Source organism: Nelumbo lutea, chromosome 8, assembly GCF_056320005.1.
Source record: "Nelumbo lutea isolate HS-2025 chromosome 8, American lotus-T2T, whole genome shotgun sequence".
Lineage (NCBI taxonomy): Eukaryota > Viridiplantae > Streptophyta > Magnoliopsida > Proteales > Nelumbonaceae > Nelumbo > Nelumbo lutea.
In genome coordinates this window covers 40339872-40360504 of record NC_142691.1, presented here as the reverse complement: position 1 = coordinate 40360504, position 20633 = coordinate 40339872, and the positions used below count along the sequence as shown (strand labels likewise).

Here is a 20633-nt window from a genome sequence, read left to right as displayed (position 1 = left end):
TTAGATCTGATAAAACTCTCTCTTTGGAGATTACATTCGAAATTCGGACTCTTAACTCTTGAGTTCGAGTTGGGCTGCTTCAAGGTACTTCTGCGAGTTGGGCTTAAGTTGTGAAATGGGCCTAGCTGCGAACTTGCTCCGACTTCGGGCTCATTGTCGTACTTGATGCGAGCCGAATCTGTCAAAACCCAAAACATAAAAGTTGTGGGCCTTCCTTTCATCTTTCTAATGCTTCTTGAATTGTCCAATTCGGTGTCCGGAATTGAGTGTTAGGCCCAGATTACTGACTGTCGCCGAAACTGTGCAAAATCACCCGATTTACCCTGTTTTCTTCCAATTGCCTTTTTTATTGCCCTGAATCGAAATACAAGAGTAATGAGTCCATTTAAGTGCTAAATAAATGTAAAAGAGTGAATATTAAGGGATAAAATTAGGGTTCATTTTGGTCTCATCAGTAAGTGTTGGGCCCATATAGCCCATCTGATGGGTTTCAGGGGGTGCACTGTTCATAACAGTGTATTCGGCCAGGCCTTGTAACAAAGGTTGGGCTGAACCCATGTGGCTGATGTGTAGATCAATGTTTGGGTCCCACGCCATACAAGGAAGCCCAACTGGGCAGCAGCTTGGAAGGCTTAATGAATACATAACCCTAAATGAGCCTTAAGCCCATTTCGAACTGGGCTAATTTGATTAGTCTTTAAGGGGTGAATTCTGAGATAAGATCAACTGATAGGATTGGGCCCACACCCTATCCACTCAAAGAGTCCAAGATCTAAATGAGATTTAGATTTGGAAACTTCCTAATTAGATTAGGAGCTGGCTGATCTAATCTGCAGATAAGATAAGGATTATCCCTTATCTTAAAGGGACTTCTAATCCTGATATGATTTGGATTAGCAACTCCTAATGGGATTAGGAGCTGATCCCTTTAAGTCTATAAAAGGAAGAGGGGGCAGTAGCCTTTAGACACATCACAACAGACAACCAACTGTCTTGTCTTCAGAGCTGAGATCACAGAAGAGAGAATATTGCACCTTGCAAATACTCTCTTGCCGCCTCCTTCCTGCAGCTGCTGCCTATAGTAGTTCGATCTCCATTGCTTGGGAGAATTAAGATTGGATCTTGATTCCAATCTTTTGTAGAAAAGATTGGTAGGAGTTGTATTCACAAGCCGTCCAGGTGATTCTTTGGAAAGATCAAGTTCTTGGGAAGAACACTGCTGATTCTGCTCCACCCTACACTGCGCCATCTTCAATGGGAGCAGATTTTGGATTCTACCTTGGGCGTGAACACCTCCATTGAGAGATACTATTTCTCTGTATCAGGTATTATCTCTCTCTACTCCTTTTGGTTCAGATCTGGTTCAGTTTTGGTTCAAGAATGATCCTTGAAAATATGATTTTCTAAATCGGGAATTCGATTCCCAGTTGAAGGGAAAGAAAAATTTTTGAAATTCGCCCCCTTTATTCCGCAATCTTGGGCATCCATGTAATGGATTTCCTATCCCTTCAGTGGTATCAGAGCCAGGTTCAAATCTTAAACCATTCGGTTTCAGATCTGAACCTACGCAAATAGGGAGAAGGCGTTCTACCCAATTTGTGCAGATATGGGTTTTGGGAAATTTGTTACCAAAATAGTTGGGCAAATAATCTGAAATTAATTTTAAATAAATCTGATTATTATTTAGAATAATTCTTTATAATTTTCTTAATTTAAGGGCTGTTCGTACAAGAGGAGATCGAAATCTTGGTTTAAACAGGGAGAACTGCAAGATTTGCAGTTTATTGAATTTCTTTATTACATTTGGTCTGTAAATAATTTTTTTTTATTTTTAGACTCAATGTATAGGCATTCGATCTGATGTAATAATTAACAGAAATAGGATTTCTATTTATTTTTAATTTTGGATCGAAGATGGTGGCGCAGAGAAGGAGATTTCGCAGATGGGAGATTCGATATCTGAAGGAAATGAGAGATCCATCACATGGACGCCCAAAGATTGCGGAATAAGGGGAGAATTTCAAAAATTTTTCTCTTCCTTCAACTGGGAATACATTCCCTATTTAGAAAATCATATTTTCAAGGATAAATCTTGAACCTTAAACTGAACCAAATCTGAACCAAAAGGAATGGGAGAGAATGATACCTGATATGGAGAAGCAATATCTCCCAACGAAGGTGTTCACACCCAAGGAAGGATCCAAAGACTGCTCCCACTGAAGATGGCGCAGTGTAGGATGGAGCAGAATCAGTAGTGTTCTTCCCCAAGAACTCTGTCCTTCGCAAGAAACAGCAAGATGGAACGTGAGCACAGCTTCCTTTTCAATCCTTTCTCAATGAATTGATGTCAAGATCTAATCTTGACTTCTCCCACAGCTGGAGATCGAACTGGCAAACAGGGCGGCAAGAGCAAGGATGCGGCAAGAGAGTATTCGCAGGGTGCAGAATTCTCTCTTCTTGATTTCAGCACTAAAGAGGATCTGATGTGTTTCTTGGTCTCTCTCAAGGCTGCCACCCCATTCTTCCTTTTTTTAACTTGAAAAGATCAGCTCCTAATCCCATTAGGAGGTGCTTATCCAAATCATATTTGGATCAGCCTTCTCTTCTAATGATAAGGATAAACCCTTATCTTATCTGCAGATTAGATTAGCTTTATCCTAATCTTATTAGGAGGTTTCTAGATTTGAATCACATTCAGATCTGGACTCTCTGAGTGGATAGGATTAAGACCCTATCCTAACTGCTAATCCATCTCAGAATTCGCCCCTTTAATTAACCAAATTAATAGCCCAGATCGAAATGGGCTTTAGGCCCATTAAGCTTATGTGCTAACTTAACCTTCCTAACTGCTGCCCAGTTGGGCTTCCTTGTATGGCGTGGGACCCAAGCATTGATCTACACATCAGCCACATGGGTTCGGCCCAGCCTTTGTTATAAGGCCTGGTCGAATACACTGTTAAAGACAGTGCACCCCCTGAAACCCATCAAATGGGCTCTATGGGCCCAACACTTACCCTAAGTGGTCCCTAGGCCAAGCCACCTTGTAACACCCAGGGACTGTGGGCAGATGCAAAATTATCCCATCAGGTATTATCCTCAATAGTCTTACACTTAACCTCTCAGCCCATAATGATCATACACTCTAGAAGCTTGCTTAAGTCCATAAATGGATCTATTAAGTTTACATACCATATTTTCCTGACTTGCAGCAATGAAGCCTTGCGGCTGCTGCATATAGATATCTTCAGTAAGATCTCCATTCAGGAATGCATTTTTGACATCCATTTGCCAAATCTCATAATCATGGTATGCTGCTACAGCTAGCAGGATCCTAATGGATTTAAGCATGGCCACAGGCAAAAAGGTTTTCTCATAATCGATGCCCTCTTTCTGAGTGTACCCTTTTGCCACCAGACGAGCCTTGAAGGTCTCAACCTTACCATCGGGGCCCTTCTTCCTCTTGTAAATCCATTTGCAACCGATTGCTTTTACCCCGGAGGGCAGATCTACTAGAGTCTAGACTCCATTGGTCTCCATTGAGTCCATCTCTGCTCTCATGGCCTCCACCCACTTCTGGGAATCTATGTCCAACATAGCTTCCGTGTAAGTCACGGGATCCTCCTCACTAGTCAAGGTTTCCACCAGGTAACTATCCTGGTCATAACCATAACGGACTAGTGGCCTGGATACCCGAGTGGATCTTCTAGGTTGGTCACTACCTGGAACTTGTGGGACATCTCCCACTGCTCCTGAGCTCTCCTCATCAAGAACAACTTCCTGAGGATGGGTGTCCAGGATATAGTCGGTTTCCAAGAATTGCGCATTACAACTGCAGAACACTTTCTGCTCACTTGGGTCATTGAATAGGTAACCTACAGAGCCTTTTGGGTAGCCTACAAATAGGCAACGGCTGGTCTTGGATTCCAACTTGTCTGCACTCGTTCTCTTAACGTGTGCTGGACAACCCCAAATCTTCAAGTGTCTGACACTTGGTTTCTTTCCGGTCCAAAGTTCATATGGAGTATTCGGAACCGATTTGGTTGGAACCCGATTCAGCACATAAATCGCAGTCTCTAATGCGTAACCCGGGTAACTCTAAGTGTATAAGAAGCGACCGGACCATATCCAATAAGGTCCTATTCCTCCTCTCCGAAACACCGTTAAGTTGTGGTGTAGCAGGAGGAGCTAACTGTAATACTATCCCATTGTCCTTTAAGTAGTCCCTGAATTCATCAGAGAGATACTCACCACCTCGATCTGATCAAAGGGCCTTAATTTCTCTCCCTAACTGTTTCTCGCCCTCTTGTCTAAACTCTTTGAACTTTTCAAAGGATTCAGACTTGTGTCTCATTAGGTACACGCAACCGTATCGTGAAAAATCATCTGTGAAGGTGATGAAATACACATGTTGATTTCGTGTCCTAACACTCAGGGGACCACATACATCAGTATGTATTAGGTCAAGTGTGCCTGTAGATCTTTCAGGCTTACCGTTAAATGGCCGTTTCGTCATCTTGCCTTGTAGGCAAGGCTCACAAGTGGGAAGATCTTCTATAGTTAGAAAATCCAAAGGACCATCCTTTACCAACCTTGTGATTCGGTCAACACCAATGTGGCTAGGTCGATAATTCCACAGACACGTGGGATTAACTGTATCACGAGCTCTCTTCTTATGGATTTCAGCCGACGTAGTTTCGGTTATGTTAGTTTCTAGAGAAGGATGTTGAACATAGAGACAGAAATCGTATTACTAAAGAAGACAAAATAACCATCTGCACACAGTTTTGAGACAGAAATCAAATTTCTCCTTAAATTTTCTACATAAAGACAGTCTTTCAGTACAATTATTCCTTCTCTAAAAATTAATTCCACGGTTCCTATGGCCGTGGCTACAACAGTTGTAGTAGTCCCCAAGAAGAGTGTGACTTCTCCTTCACTCAGCCTTCTGCTTACCTTGAACCCCTGCAGTGAGTTACAAGGATGAGTCGAAGCCCCGGAGTCAATAAACCAAGAAGCAGAAGCTACCAACAAATTGGTTTCTATAACACAAGTTTCGAAGTTACCTTTCCTGGATTCCAGGTAGGCAGGACATTTCCTTTTCCAGTGGCTGGTCTTCTTGCAGAAGTGACAGGCATCCAATGCTTTGTCTTTCTTCTGCTTCTTGCTCTTAGTGGCTTTCTTCTGAGGCTTCTTTGCCTTCCTCTTTCTCTTTCCTGTCTTGCCAGCTTCAACAAGCATGGCTACAGGCTCCTCCTTTCTAATCAGTTCTTTAGCTCTTTGCAACATATTGCTGAGGTCTTGTAAGCTGACATTCAACTTGTTCATGTTATAGTTCATGATGAACGGATTAAAGGAAGGAGGCAAAGAGTTAAGGATAGCATCTATCTGGGTACCAAGGTCCAGCCCGGATCCAAGAGCCTCCAGTTCATTGATGTATCCCATCATCCGAAGACAATGGTCGTGAACTTGTTGACCCTTGGACATTTGTGCAGTCATGAACTGTTTCAAGACCTTTTGTCGAGTAGAACGATTCTGCTCTTCATACATTGTCCTGAGACTGTCCAATATGTCTTTGGCAAGTTCGATCTGATCGAACTGCCTCTGTATCGGGTTGTCTAAGGAGGCAATGATGTAACACCGGGCAAGGGAGTTTTTCTCTTCCCATTCTTGATAGTCTCTCCTTTGGGCCTCAGAAGCCCTATCACCCGGACGCTCTGGGGTAGGATTCTTTGCCACTTTGTCCAGCTTTTCAGAAGCTAGGACTAGCATAAGGTTCCTATACCAATCAACATAGTTTGGGCCCTTCAACTTGTTGTCATCAAGTAGTTTTGCAAAAGATCCGTTTGCCATTTTCTGATAAAAGAGCAAACATCAGTCCACAACCTAATTTGATTCATGTTCATTTCATAGATATGGATTTTAATCTATGATCCATTTCCATTTATTCGTCTATGATATTTCCCTCCTCTCTCAGTGACGGAGACTACGGGTTGTCTCTGGAAATGTGGGAAATCACATAGGGTGCATGGAGCCAACTGTTTCAGCTGCATAACCCCACCACCTTTCTGTGAAGGATCACATCCACTCATCATATGAGTTTTCCCTTTGGTCTCTATCAGACAAGGTTCAGAGCCATTTTCAGGTGAACCTTTCTGTCCATTGAGTGCTTACCCATCATATTCGTGAACGCCAAGGTACCGTGAGAGAGTTCCCATGTTCTGGTGAAGCCCCTCCCACATCGGTCTATGACGCCCCTATCATCTTATGAAACACCCAGACAAGCCCAACAGCAAATGGATAGCCCATTTTCTGGTGCGTTTCCTCATTACTGAAGGACCCATCCTCATGCTAATGATGGAAGGCCTTTAGAGAGTTCATCATATGAATCTCCCTATCACAAGCACTCATATTAGCTGGAGGGAACAAAATTACGCCCTAGTTTGATTTAGGTCAAACCAAAGTGGCTCCCACTGACTTTCATAAAGCCAGATTTCGGTGGGCCTTAAATTGGCTAGGGTTCCGCACGCAACCTCTTGATGAGGTGTGGGGGCCCACCACTGAGGGAAATCATCCAATGACCAAAAGGGACACCATGGCAATGATGTGCATTCAGCCATGGTGTGCGCAAGAGCCACTGTCAAATGAGCATGGGCCAAGTACTTATGGCCCATGTACGCAGCACATCACACATCCATACATCACATGCAGGGATAAATTGATCCAATCAATTAATTATCTATAAGGCCCATCGGAAGCCCGTTAAAATTCCATAATATTAACCATTAATATTATCTAGGTATATGGGCTGAATTAGGGTTACCCACTTCGGCCCATATAGCTTTATCCTTTGAAATGGGCTTTTGCAATTTTAACTATTTAAAATTGGGCCTTTACAGGCTGGGCCGAATTAACCATTTAATTAAATATCAATCCTTAGGCCCATTAGTGGGAAATTAGGGCTGACATTCAGCCTTGATTAAACCCTAGAATTGGTCCAAATAGTTTTGAACCAATCTTGGTTCGAATGGGTCTAGTGTTTGATATTTAAATAAATCCTTAATTCAAGAAAATAATCTAAAATTAAATACTGATAAAAGGAAAAACAAGAATCAGTCAAACAGGGCTGTTCGCACAATCCTTCCTACAAAACAGAGGTGAGATCACAGAATGCAGTTTCACAAACTGCAACTCGCAGATAGCATTTCTCTTATCTGCGAAATCTCCTTCTCTACACCGCCATCTTCGATCCAAAAAAAAATAAATAGAAATCCTATTTCTATTAATAATTACATCAGATCAAATACCTATACATTGAGTCTAGAAAAAATATATATATATTTACAGACCCAAAATAATTCAAGAACTGCAAAATCGCAGGTTCCCTGCGCAAACCAAGAATTCGATCTCCTCTTGTACGAACATGCCATAAATCAAGAAAATTATAAAGAACAATTCTAAATAATAATCATATTTATTTAAAATTAATTTCAGATTACTTGCCCATCTAATTTGGGAACAAATTTCCCAAAACCAAATCTGTGCAAATTGGGTAGAACGCCTTCTCCCTAATTGCGCAGGTTCAGATCTGAAACAGAATGGTTCAAGATTTGAACCTGGCTCTGATACCACTGAAGGGAATGAGAGATCCATCACATGGACGCCCAAAGATTGTGGAATAAGGGGAGAATTTCAAAAAATTTTCTCTACCTTCAATTGGGAATCACATTCCCTATTTAGAAAATCATATTTTCAAGGATAAATATTGAACCTTAAACTGAACCAGATCTGAACCAAAAGGAATGGGAGAGAATGATACCTGATACGGAGAAGCAATATCTCCCAACGAAGGTGCTCACGCCCAAGGAAGGATCCAAAGACTGCTCCCACTGAAGATGGCGCAATGCAGGATGGAGCAGAATCAGTAGTGTTCTTCCCCAAGAACTCTGTCCTTCGCAAGAAACAACAGGATGAAATGTGAGCACAGCTTCCCTTTCAATCCTTTCTCAAAGAATTGATGTCAAGATCCAATCTTGACTTCTCCCACAGCTGGAGATCGAACTGGCAAACAAGGCGGCAACAGCAGGGAGACGGCAAGAGAGTATTCGCAGGGTGCAGAATTCTCTCTTATTGATTTCAGCACTAAAGAGGATCTTATGTGTTTCTTGGTCTCTCTCAAGGCTGCCGCCCCCTCCTTCCTTTTGTTAACTTGAAAAGATCAGCTCCAAATCCCATTAGGAGGTGCTTATCCAAATCATATTTGGATAAGCCTTTTCTTCTAATGATAAGGATAAACCCTTATCTTATCTGCATATTAGATTAGCTTTATCCTAATCTTATTAGGAGGTTTCTAGATCTGAATCACATTCAGATCTGGACTCTCTGAGTGGATAGGATTAAGACCCTATCCTAACTGCTAATCCATCTCAGAATTCGCCCCTTTAATTAACTAAATTAATAGCCCAGTTCAAAATGGGCTTTAGGCCCATTAAGCTTATGTGCTCACTTAACCTTCCTAACTGCTGCCCAGTTGGGCTTCCTTGTATGGCATGGGACCCAATCATTGATCTACACATCAGCCACATGGGTTCGGCCCAGCCTTTGTTATAAGGCCTGGTCGAATACACTGTTAAAGACAGTGCACCCCCTGAAACCCATCAAATGGGCTCTATGGGCCCAACACTTACCCTAAGTGGTCCCTAGGCCAAGCCACCTTGTTACATCCAGAGACTGTGGGCAGATGCAAAATTAGCCCATCAGGTATTATCCTCAATGGTCTTACACTTAACCTCTCAGCCCATAATGATCATATACTGTCCGACAAGAGAGGACCTCTCCCTCGGCTACAAGGAACAGTGTTGCACTGTCCACTTATATGGATCCCGGGAATTAAAACCTTTTGCAAACATTTTAGAAACCATAATGTATATACTTTTATGTCTCATATAAAATATACTTCGCAAAAACAAATTTCAACGGTTGAAATCGGCTGCCGGCAGTCTTGGTTTCCAACAGTGAGAGTGCATCCCTGATCATTACCTTTCTCCGACAAAGGGGCTGATCCTGTCACTATGATCACCCACTCAGATGAATTCTCGGATTGTCCCAACATACCCAGGTTTTGACCCCCGCTAAGGATCTCACTGATTGGTACATCAAAGACAGCCCGATCCGACACCTAGTGCAATATCATAATCGAGTCTAGGGGTTGGGTGTAACTTTCCAGTTTTGCCCATCAATATCCAAGGTCCAGGGCAATACTGGAAATCTGGTCCAGTTCAAAGATTCAATTAATCCCACACTGTATGTGCCTAGGGTCTCACCCCGGTAGCTGAGACAAGCCACCCCAACCGACTTGGTGGCACCACAGTGTCAGCCTTGTCAGGATAGGTCTCCCCAGACCGACCCACTGGCTGTGAACATTCAAAACTAACACGAGTCTCAATAAGTGTCCAGTTTAAGGGTAATACACAGAAACATACCAAGGGAACATGAATCAAATATGTACTTTTAATCATTTACAATAAACTCATAAAGTACATCAATTTTGATTGAAGCTAAGGGCATACAAAACTGTCTAACAATATCTGCGATTTGCAGTTTGAGAAACTGCAATCTGTGATATAACCTCTGTTTTGCAGGATGGAGTGTCCGAACAGCCCTGATTAACTGATTTTTGTTTTTTCTTTTATCAGTTATTTAATTTCAGATTATTTTCTTGAATTAAGGATTTAATTAAAAATCAAACCCTAGACCCATTCGAACCAAGATTGGTTCAAACTGTTTGGGCCAATTCAGGGTTTAATCAAGGCTGAAAGTCAGCCTTAATTTTTTCCACTAATGGGCCTGAGGATTGATATTTAATTAAATGGTTAATTCAGCCCAACCTGTAAAGGCCCAGTTTTAAATAGTTAAAGTGTTAGACAGTTTTGTATGCCCTTAGCTTCAATCAAAATTGATGTACTTTATGAGTTTATTGTAAATGAATAAAAGTACATATTTGATTCATGTTCCCTTGGTATGTTTCTGTGTAATACCCTTAAACTGGACACTTATTGAGACTCGTGTTAGCTTTGAATGTTCACAGCCAGTGGGTCGGTCTGGGGAGACCTATCCTGACAAGGCAGACACTGTGGTGCCACCAAGTCGGTTGGGGTGGCTTGTCTCAGCTACCGGGGTGAGACCCTAGGTACATAAAGTGTGGGATTAATTGAATCTTTGAATTGGACCAAATTTCCAGTATTGCCCTTGACCTTGGAGATTGATGGGCAAAACAAGAAAGTTACACCCGACCCCTAGACTCGATTATGATACTGCACTAGGTGTCGGATCGGGGTGTCTTTGATGTACCAATCAGTGAGATCCTTAGCGGGCGTCAAAACCTGGGTATGTTGGGACAATCCGAGAATTCATCTGAGTGGGTGATCATAGTGACAGGATCAGCCCCTTTGTCGGACAAAGGTAATGATCGGGGATGCACTCTCACTGTTGGAAACCAAGACTGCCGGCAGCCGATTTCAACCGTTGAAATTTGTTTTTGCGAAGTATATTTTATATGAGACATAAAAGTATATACATTATGGTTTCTAAAATGTTTGCAAAAGGTTTTAATTCCCGGGATCCATATAAGTGGACAGTGCAACACTGTTCCTTGCAGCCGAGGGAGAGGTCCTCTCTTGTCGGGCAGTGTATGATCATTAAGGGCTGAGAGGTTAAGTGTAAGACCATTGAGGATAATACCTGATGGGCTAATGCTGCATCTGCCCACAGTCCTTGGGTGTTACATGGTGGCTTGGCCCAGGGACCACTTAGGGTAAGTGTTGGGCCCATAGAGCCCATTTGATGGGTTTCAGGGGGTGCACTGTCTTTAACAGTGTATTCGACCAGGCCTTATAACAAAGGCTGGGCCGAACCCATGTGGCTGATGTGTAGATCAATGCTTGGGTCCCACGCCATACAGAGAAGCCCAACTGGGCAGCAGTTAGGAAGGTTAAGTGAGCACATAAGCTTAATGGGCCTAAAGCCCATTTTGAACTGGGCTATTAATTTAGTTAATTAAAGGGGCGAATTCTAAGATGGATTAGCAGTTAGGATAGGGTTTTAATCCTATCCACTCAGAGAGTCCAGATCTGAATGTGATTTAGATCTAGAAACCTCCTAATAAGATTAGGATAAAGCTAATCTAATCTACAAATAAGATAAGGGTTTATCCTTATCATTAGAAGAGAAGGCTGATCCAAATATGATTTGGATAAGCACATCCTAATGGGATTAGGAGCTGATCTTTTCAAGTTAACAAAAAAAAAAGGAGGGGGCGACAGCCTTGAGAGGGACCAAGAAACACATCAGATCCTCTTTAGTGCTGAAATCAAGAAGAGAGAATTCTGCACCCTGCGAATACTCGCTTGCCGCTTGACGGGTTTGTCGAAGCCCTCAAAATTATTACTAGTCCCACAATAAAATATTTGCAGTAAAAGTGGTTCTAGGTCGAATCCCACAGGGAGCAAATTAGTAATCATTTGCAGTAAAAGTGGAATAAGGGCCTTCGTATCCAATTGTGCACTCGATTCTAGCTCCTCATTCATATCTTTTTCAAAAAATTCCTGCACAGTTGGATCAATAGTATCAACCGAATGGTCTTCATTTGGGTACTTCATAGCTTCAAAAATATTAAATTTAATAGTCTCCCCGCCGATTTCGACAGAGAGGGTACCCTCATCCACATCTATTTTGGTCCTGGCCGTTTTCATAAATGGCCTGCCTAATAGAAGTGGGGCTGAACTTTCAATCGTGTCCTCCTCCATCTTCAGAATGTAAAAATCAGCTGGAAAAATTAAATCGTTAACCTGCACCATTACATTCTCAACAATCCCTTCTGGGAAGGTGTTAGAATGATCAGCTAATTGGATAACAACTTTAGTTTCCCTTAAAGGACCTAATCTCAAACCATAGTAAATCGAGTATGGCATGACGTTGATAGATGCACCTAAGTCTAGCATGGCATACTCGATTTGCTTATTGCCAATCACACAAGGTAGGGTGAACATACCAGGATCAGCATGTTTTTTTGGTAAGGTCCTCTTGATCATGGCTGAAACGTTCTCTCTAACTCTTGAGTCCTGCACCTTGTCTTCTTCCTACCCTTTATCCACCTTCCTTGGTGATGTAGGTTCTAGCTGTAGTTCCTTCCCGCTTCTTAGCACCACTGCACTTACACTCTCCTTGGGGTTGACTACCATTTGTGATGGTAGTTTCCCGGAGCTCTGCACCTCCAACTTGCTAATGGTAGTGGCAAGTTGGCTGATTTGGTTCCCCAAATTCTAAATGTTGGCTCTTGTTTCCTGTTGAAATTGCTGAGTATTAGTAGCTAGAGCCTTAACTATATCTTCTAATGACGTACCTGAATTCGAAGGTTGGCCTTGCACTGTGATGGGTGTTGAAAACTGGGACTGTCGACTAAAAAAATGGGGCTGGTATTGCTGCTGTCCTCCTTGGTTCCCGTAGCTTAGGTTTGGGTGATCTCTCCACCCCGGATTGTAATAATTGGAGTAGGGATCATACTTTCATTGGGGATGGCCCGGGAATCCTCCTACGGCATTGACTTGCTGCATCAAACCATCTTGCAATGATGGACACATGTCCGTAGGATGGCCAGGAATCGAACAGATACCACACACCCTGGCAGTTTGTACTTGTCATGCAGCGAGTTGTCTTACCAAAGCAGTTAGGTCAGAAATCTGATTTTCTAAATTTACATGGCTTACCTCATTAACCCGTCTAATGGTACTGTCTATCCTTACACCGAATTGTTGTGAATTTTCGGCCATGTTGGTGATTAACTCCCTGGCCGCTTCGGGTGTCTTGTTCACCAAGGCTCCTCCACTGGCTGCATCGACCATACTTCTATCCATGGGCTGCAGCCCTTCGTAGAAGTATTGGATTAATAGTTGTTTGGGTATTTGGTGATGTGGACAGCTAGCAACAAGTTGCTTAAAACTTTCCCAATATTCATATAATGTCTCACCACCAAACTGTCGAACTCCACATATTTCTTTTCTTATATTTGCAGCCCGGGATGCAGGAAAATATTTATCTAAAAATATCCTATTCATTTCATCCCATGTGCGTACAGAACCGGGAGGGAGAATATACAACCAATCCTTTGCTTTGCCTCTTAAAGTAAATGGAAAGGCTATGAGTTTTACCTGGTCCTCGGTCATACCGTGGGGTTTCATGCTTGAACAAACGACATGAAATTCCTTAAGATGTTTGTGAGGGTCCTCACCTGGGAAACCATGAAACAGAGGTAATAATTGAATCAAACTAGATTTGAGTTCAAAGGCTACCTCAAGAGTGGGGTACGTGATGCATAAAGGTTGTTGGTTCATAATTGGTGCAGCCAACTCCCTTAATGTTCTCCCTCTGTCAGCCATTCTTTCTACTTCTTCGAAGATGGGAAAATCACAATCTGAATTCACCTTCTTTGGTGAACGATCATTCCTTTGCTTCGCCTCCTTTCTTAAACGATAGGTGGTCCTCTCAATTTCGGGATTGTACTCGAGTTCACCTTGTTGAGAAGCACGAGTCATAAAACAAAAGAGGTTAACAATAGAAAGGTAATAGCTAAGAAATTAAAGTTGCTCCCCGGCAACGGCACCAAAATTTTGACGGGTTTGTCGAAGCCCTCAAAATTATTACTAGTCCCACAATAAAATATTTGCAGTAAAAGTGGTTCTAGGTCGAATCCCACAGGGAGCAAATCAGTAATCTCTTAGCCGAATGGGTAAAGTAATTGTGTGGGAAAATTAAAAGAATAACAAACTAAATAAACAAGAGAAAATCAGTCTTACCGAATTCTGGTTCAAGGGTTCAGGTTGAATCGATTGGCCATCGATCCTAGGTACAATTCAGCATTCTTGCAATTCAAGCATTTAACTTTAGATTTATTAGGATAGCCATAATAAATCTTGTGTTTTCCTAATTCAGTTGACCAAACCCAGCATTCGATCAACACTTATCACCACTCAACTGGGTACGATAGCATTCCATGTTAAACAATGATAGCATTAAGATTTGTGAAAACAGTTAAACCAAAATAACAATAATTGAGATAGTTGCAATTAATGAATTTTATTCCATCGATTCTTTTAGGTTGAACCATGTTAAAACATTGGTCAAAGGCTGTCACGAACAATTGACCCAAAAAAGATATCAACCTAATTGCTACATGTACCATTATTCGTGACAATTACGGTTCACCGAAATCATGGATAGCAGTAGGAAAATCAACATTAATTCAGTTTGTCAGACTAATTAACATTAACATCCAATAAAAATGTGCACAAGAACCAATGAATACTTGAATTAAAAAGAAAGAAAATAAAGTAACTACAGAACCTCACAATGACACAACCGAACCTCCCCCCTTGAACTAGAAAAAGAAGCTTAGCTACTCATGATCTGCGCAATCTCCATGCTCTTCTTCTCCATAGCCGAACTGCCTTCTTGCTTCTTGGTCTTCTTGATGATCTCTTGGATCTTGAAATGAGTGATTTTGTAGAGCTGGTTCGCCCCCCTCTTTATATAGCCAAAGGAGAGGGCTGTTTTCCAACTCCTTCTAGGAGATCATCTTATCCTTAGGGAGTTTTGATCTTATCTTGAACTAATCCTATCCTATCTCTTATTTAATGCTCTAATCTCAATCTTCTTATCTCTCTAGGATTACATTCAAGACTTTAGATCTGATAAAACTCTCTCCTTAGAGATTGCATTCGAAATTCGGACTCTTAACTCTTGAATTCGAATTGGGTTGCTTCAAAGTACTTCTGCGAGTTGGGCTTAAGTTGTGAAATGGGCCTAGCTCCGAACTTGCTCCGATTTTGGGCTCATTTTCGTACTCGATGCGGGCCGAATCTGTCAAAACCCAAAACATAAAAGTTGTGGGCCTTCCTTTTATCTTTCTAATGCTTCTTAAATTGTCCAATTCGGTGTCCGGAATTGAGAGTTAGGCCCAGATTACTGATTGTCGCCGAAACTGTGCAAAATCACCCGATTTGCCATGTTTTCTTCCAATTGCCATCTTTATTGCCCTAGATCGAAAGACAAGAGTAATGAGTTCATTTAAGTGATAAATAAATATAAAAGAGTAAATATAGGGGATAAAATTAGGGTTCGTTTTGGTCTCATCACCGCCTCCCTGCTCTTGTCGCCCTGTTTGCCAGTTCGATCTCTAGCTGTGGGAGAAGTCAAGATTGGATCTTGACATCAGTTCTTTGAGAAAGGATTGAAAAGGGAAGCTGTGCTCACGTTCCATCCTGCTGTTTCTTGTGAAGGACAGAGTTCTTGGGGAAGAACACTGCTGATTCTGCTCCATCCTACAATGCGCCATCTTCAGTGGGAGCAGTCTTTGGATACTACCTTGGGCGTGAACACCTTCGTTGGGAGATATTACTTCTCCATATCAGGTATTATTCTCTCCCATTCCTTTTGGTTCAGATCTGGTTCAGTTTAAGGTTCAAGATTTATCCTTGAAAATATGATTTTCTAAATAGGGAAGGTGATTCCTAGTTGAAGGGACAAGAAAAATTTTTGAAATTCGCCCTTTATTCCGCAATCTTTGGGCATCCATGTGATGGATCTCTCATCCCTAAAGTGGTATCAGAGCCAGGTTCAAATCTTGAACCATTCTGTTTCAGATCTGAACCTGCGCAATTAGGGAGAAGGCGTTCTACCCAATTTGCACAGATTTGGTTTTTGGGAAATTTGTTCCCAAAACAAATGGGCAAATAATCTGAAATTATTTTTAAATAAATCTGATTATTATTTAGAATTGTTCTTTATAATTTTCTTGATTTATGGGCTATTCGTACAAGAGGAGATCGAATTCTTGGTTTGCGTAGGGAACCTGCGATTTTGCAGTTCTTGATTTATTCTAGGTCTATAAATAATTTTTTTTTCTAGACTCAATGTATAGGTATTCGATCTGATGTATTTATTAATAGAAATAGGATTTCTATTTATTTTTATTTTGGATCGAAGTTGGCGGCGCATAAAAGGAGATTTCGCAGATGAGAGAAATGCTATCTGCGATTTGCAGTTTGTGAAACTGCATTTCTGTAATCTAACCTCTGTTTTGCAGGAAGGATTGTGCGAACAGCCCTGTTTGACTGATTCTTGTTTTTCCTTTTATCAGTATTTAATTTCAGATTATTTTCTTGAATTAAGGATTTAATTAAAAATCAAACACTAGACCCATTCAAACCAAGATTGGTTCAAAACTGTTTGGACCAATTCTAGGGTTTAATCAAGGCTGAATGTCAGCCCTAATTTCCCACTAATGGGCCTAAGGATTGATATTTAATTAAATGGTTAATTCGGCCCAGCCTGTAAAGGCCTAGTTTAAAATAGTTAAAACTGCAAAAGCCCATTTTAAAGGATAAAGCTATATGGGCTGAACTGGGTAACCCTAATTCATCCCATATACCTAGATAATATTAATGGTTAATATTATGGAATTTTAACGGGCTTCCAACGGGCCTTATAGATAATTAATTGATTGGATCAATTTATCCTTGCATGTGATGTATGGATGTGTGATGTGCTACGTACATGGGCCATAAGTACTTGGCCCATGCTCATTCGACAGTGGCTCTTGCGCACACCATGGCTGAATGCATATCATTGCCATGGTGTCCCTTTTGGTCATTGGATGACCTCCCTCAGTGGTGGGCCCCACACCTCATCAAGAGGTTATGTGCGGAACCCTAGCCGATTTAAAGCCCACTGAAATCTGGCTTTATGAAAGTCAGTGGGAGCCACTTTGGTTTGACCTAAATCACACTAGGGTGTAATTATTTGTTCCCTCCAGCTAATATGAGTGCAAGTGATAGGGAGATTCATATGATGAACTCTCTAAAGGCCTTCCATCATTAGCATGAGGATGGGTCCTTCAGTAATGAGGAAACGCACTAGAAAATGGGCTATCCATTTGCTGTTGGGCTTGTCTGAGTGTTTAATGAGATGATAGGGGCATCATAGACCGATGTTGGAGGGGCTTCACCAGAAAATGGGAACTCTCTCACGGTACCTTGGCATTCACGAATATGATGGGTGAGCACTCACTAGACAAAAAGGTTTACCTGAAAATGGCTCTGAACCTTGACTGACAGAGGCCAAAGGGAAAACTCATATGATGAGTGGATATGATCCTTCACAGAAAAGTGGTGGGGTTATGCACCTGAAACAGTTGGCTCCATGCACCCTATGTGATTTCCCACATTTCCAGAGATAACCCGTAGTCTCCGTCACTGAGAAAGGAGGGAAATCTTAGAGTTGAATAAATGGAAATGGATCGTACATTAAAAGCCATATCTATGAAATGAACATGAATCAATTTAAGTTGTGGACTGATGTTTGCTGTTTTATCAGAAAATGGAAAACGGATCTTTTGCAAAGCTTCTTGATAACAACAAGCTTAAGGGCCCAAACTATGCCGACTGGTACAGAAACCTTATAATGTTCCTAGCTTCTTGTAAATGAATAAAAGTGCATATTTAATTCATGTTCCCTTGGTATGTTTCTGTGTAATAGCCTTACATTGGACACTTAATGAGACTCGGGTTAGTTTTGAATGTTCACAGCCAGTGGGTCAGTCTGGGGAGACCTATCCTGACAAGGCTGACACTGTGGTGCCACCAAGTCAGTTGGGGTGGCTTGTTTCAGCTACCGGAGTGAGACCCTATGCACATACAGTGTGGGATTAATTGAATCTTTTAACTAGACCAGATTTCTAGTATTTTCCTAGACCTTGGAGATCGATGGGCAAAACTGGAAAGTTACACCAATCAGAGAGATTGGGCTGTCTTTGATATACCAATTAGTGAGATCCTTAGCGGGGGTCAAAACCTGGGTATGTTGGGACAGTCTGAAAATTCATCTGAGTGGGTGATCATAGTGACAGGATCAGCCCCTTTGTCGGACAAAGGTAATGATTGGGGATGCACTCTCACTGATGGAAACCAAGACTGCCGGCAGCCGATTTCAATCATTGAGATTTGTTTTGCAAAATATATTTTATATGAGATATAAAAAGTATATATATATTATGGTTTTGAAAAGTTTGCAAAAGGTTTTAATTCCCGGGATCCATACTTGAGAGAGTGTAACACTGTTCCTTGCAGTCGAGGGAGAGGTCCTCTCTTGTCGGGCAATGTATGATCATTATGGGCTGAGAGGTTAAGTGTAAGGCCATTGAGGATAATAGTAATCTTACATCTGCCCACAGTCCCTGGGTGTTACAAGGTGGCTTGGCCCAGGGACCACTTAGGGTAAGTGTTGGGCCCATAGAGCCCATCTGATGGGTTTTAGGGGGTGCACTGTCCATAACAGTGTATTCGGCTAGGCCTTGTAACAAAGGCTGGGCTGAACCCATGTGGCTGATGTGTAGATCAATGCTTGGGTCCCCCACCATACAAGGAAGCCCAACTGGGCAGCAGTTTGGAAGGTTTAATGAATACATAACCCTAAATGGGCCTTAAGCCCATTTCGAACAGGGCTAATTTGATTAGTCTTTAAAGGGGTGAATTCTGAGATAAGATCAACTAATAGGATTGGGCCCACACCCTATCCACTCAGAGAGTCTAAGATCTAAATGAGATTTAGATTTGGAAACTTCCTAATTAGATTAGGATCTGACTGATCTAATTTGCAGATAAGATAAGGTTTATCCCTTAAATTTTAAAGGGACTTCTATCCAGATATGATTTGGGTTAGCAACTCCTAATGGGATTAGGAGCTGATCCCTTTAAGTCTATAAAAGGAAGAGGGGGCGGCAGCCTTTAGACACACAATCACCAGCAACAGTCTTGTCTTCAGAGCTGAGATCACAGAGGATAGAATTCTGCACCCTGCAAATTCTCTGTAGCTGCCTCCTTCCTGCAGCCGCCGCCTATAGCAGTTCGATCTCCATTGCTTGGTCGATATCAAGATCAGATCTTGATTCCAATCTTTTGGAGAAAAGATTGGTAGGAGTTGTATTCATTAGCTGCCCAGTTCGATCTCCATTGCTTGATTCAGTGGGAGCAGATTTTGGTTTCTACCTTGGGTGTGAATACCTCTGTTGAGAGATATTATTTCTCTGTATGAAGTATTATCTCTCTCTCCTCCTTTTGGTTCAGATCTGGTTCAGTTTATGGTTCAAGAATGATCCTTGAAAATATGATTTTCTAAATAGGGAATTCGATTCCTAGTTGAAGGGAAAGAAAAATTTTTGAAATTCGCCCCCCTTTATTCCACAATCTTGGGCATCCATATGATGGTTTCCTATCCCTTCAGTGGTATCAGAACCATGGTTCAAATCTTGAACCATTCTGTTTCAGATCTGAACCTGCGCAATTAGGGAGAAGATGTTTTACCCAATTTGTGCAGATATGGGTTTTGGGAAATTTGTTCCCAAAACAGATGGGCAAATAATCTGAAATTAATTTTAAATAAATCTGATTATTATTTAGAATAATTCTTTATAATTTTCTGGATTTAAGGGCTGTTCGTACAAGAGGAGATCGAAATCTTGATTTGCATCGGGAGAACTGCAAGATTTGCAGTTTTTGAATTGAATTTATTACATTTGGTCTGTAAATAATTTTTTTTATTATTTTTAGACTCATGGTATCGGCATTTGATCTGATGTAATAATTAATGGAAATAGGATTTCTATTTATTTTTAATTTTGGATCGAAGATGGTAGTGCAGAGAAGGAGATTTCACAGATGGGAGATTCGCTATCTGCGATTTGCAGTTTGAGAAACTGCAATCTGTGATCTAACCTCTGTTTTGCAGGATGGAGTATGCGGACAGCCCTGATTAACTATTTTTGTTTGTCTTTTATCTGTTATTTAATTTCAGATTATTTTCTTGAATTAAGGATTTAACTAAAAATCAAACCCTAGACCCATTCAAACCAAGATTGGTTCAAACTATTTGGACCAATTCTAGGGTTTAATCAAGGCTAAAAGTCAGCCCTAATTTTCCCACTAATGGGCCTAACAATTGATATTTAATTAAATGGTTAATTTGGCCCAGCCTGTAATGGCCCAGTTTTAAATAGTTAAAACTGCAAAAGCCCATTTTGAAGGATAAAGCTATATGGGCCGAACTGGGTAACCCTAATTCAACCCATATACCTAGATAATATTAATGGTTAATATTATGGAATTTTAACGGGCTTCCAACAGGCCTTACAGATAATTAATTGATTGGATCAATTTATCCCTACATGAAATGTATGGATGTGTGATGTGCTGCGTACATGGGCCATAAGTACTTGGCCCATGCTCATTCGATAGTGGCTCTTGCGCACACCATGGCTGAATGCACATCATTGCCATGGTGTCCCTTTTGGTCATTGGATGACTTTCCTCAGTGGTGGGCCCCACACCTTATCAAGAGGTCACGTGCGAAACCTTAGCCGATTTAAGGCCCACCAAAATCTGGCTTTATGAAAGTCAGTGGGAGCCACTTTGGTTTGACCTAAATCAAACTAGGGCGTAATTTTGTTCCCTCCAGCTAATATGAGTGCATGTGATAGGGAGATTCATATGATGAACTCTCTAAAGGCCTTCCATCATTAGCATGAGGAT

General features: G+C 41.4%; 1 non-coding gene across 1 annotated transcript; it reads left to right on the top strand.

Annotated features, from left to right (window-relative positions):
* The first annotated feature begins 12954 nt into the window (after nt 1-12954).
* Nucleotides 12955-13061, top strand: LOC148843885 (small nucleolar RNA R71). The gene has a single exon (XR_016103951.1). It is a non-coding gene; the product is annotated as a small nucleolar RNA R71 (small nucleolar RNA).
* Nucleotides 13062-20633: the final 7572 nt, after the last annotated feature.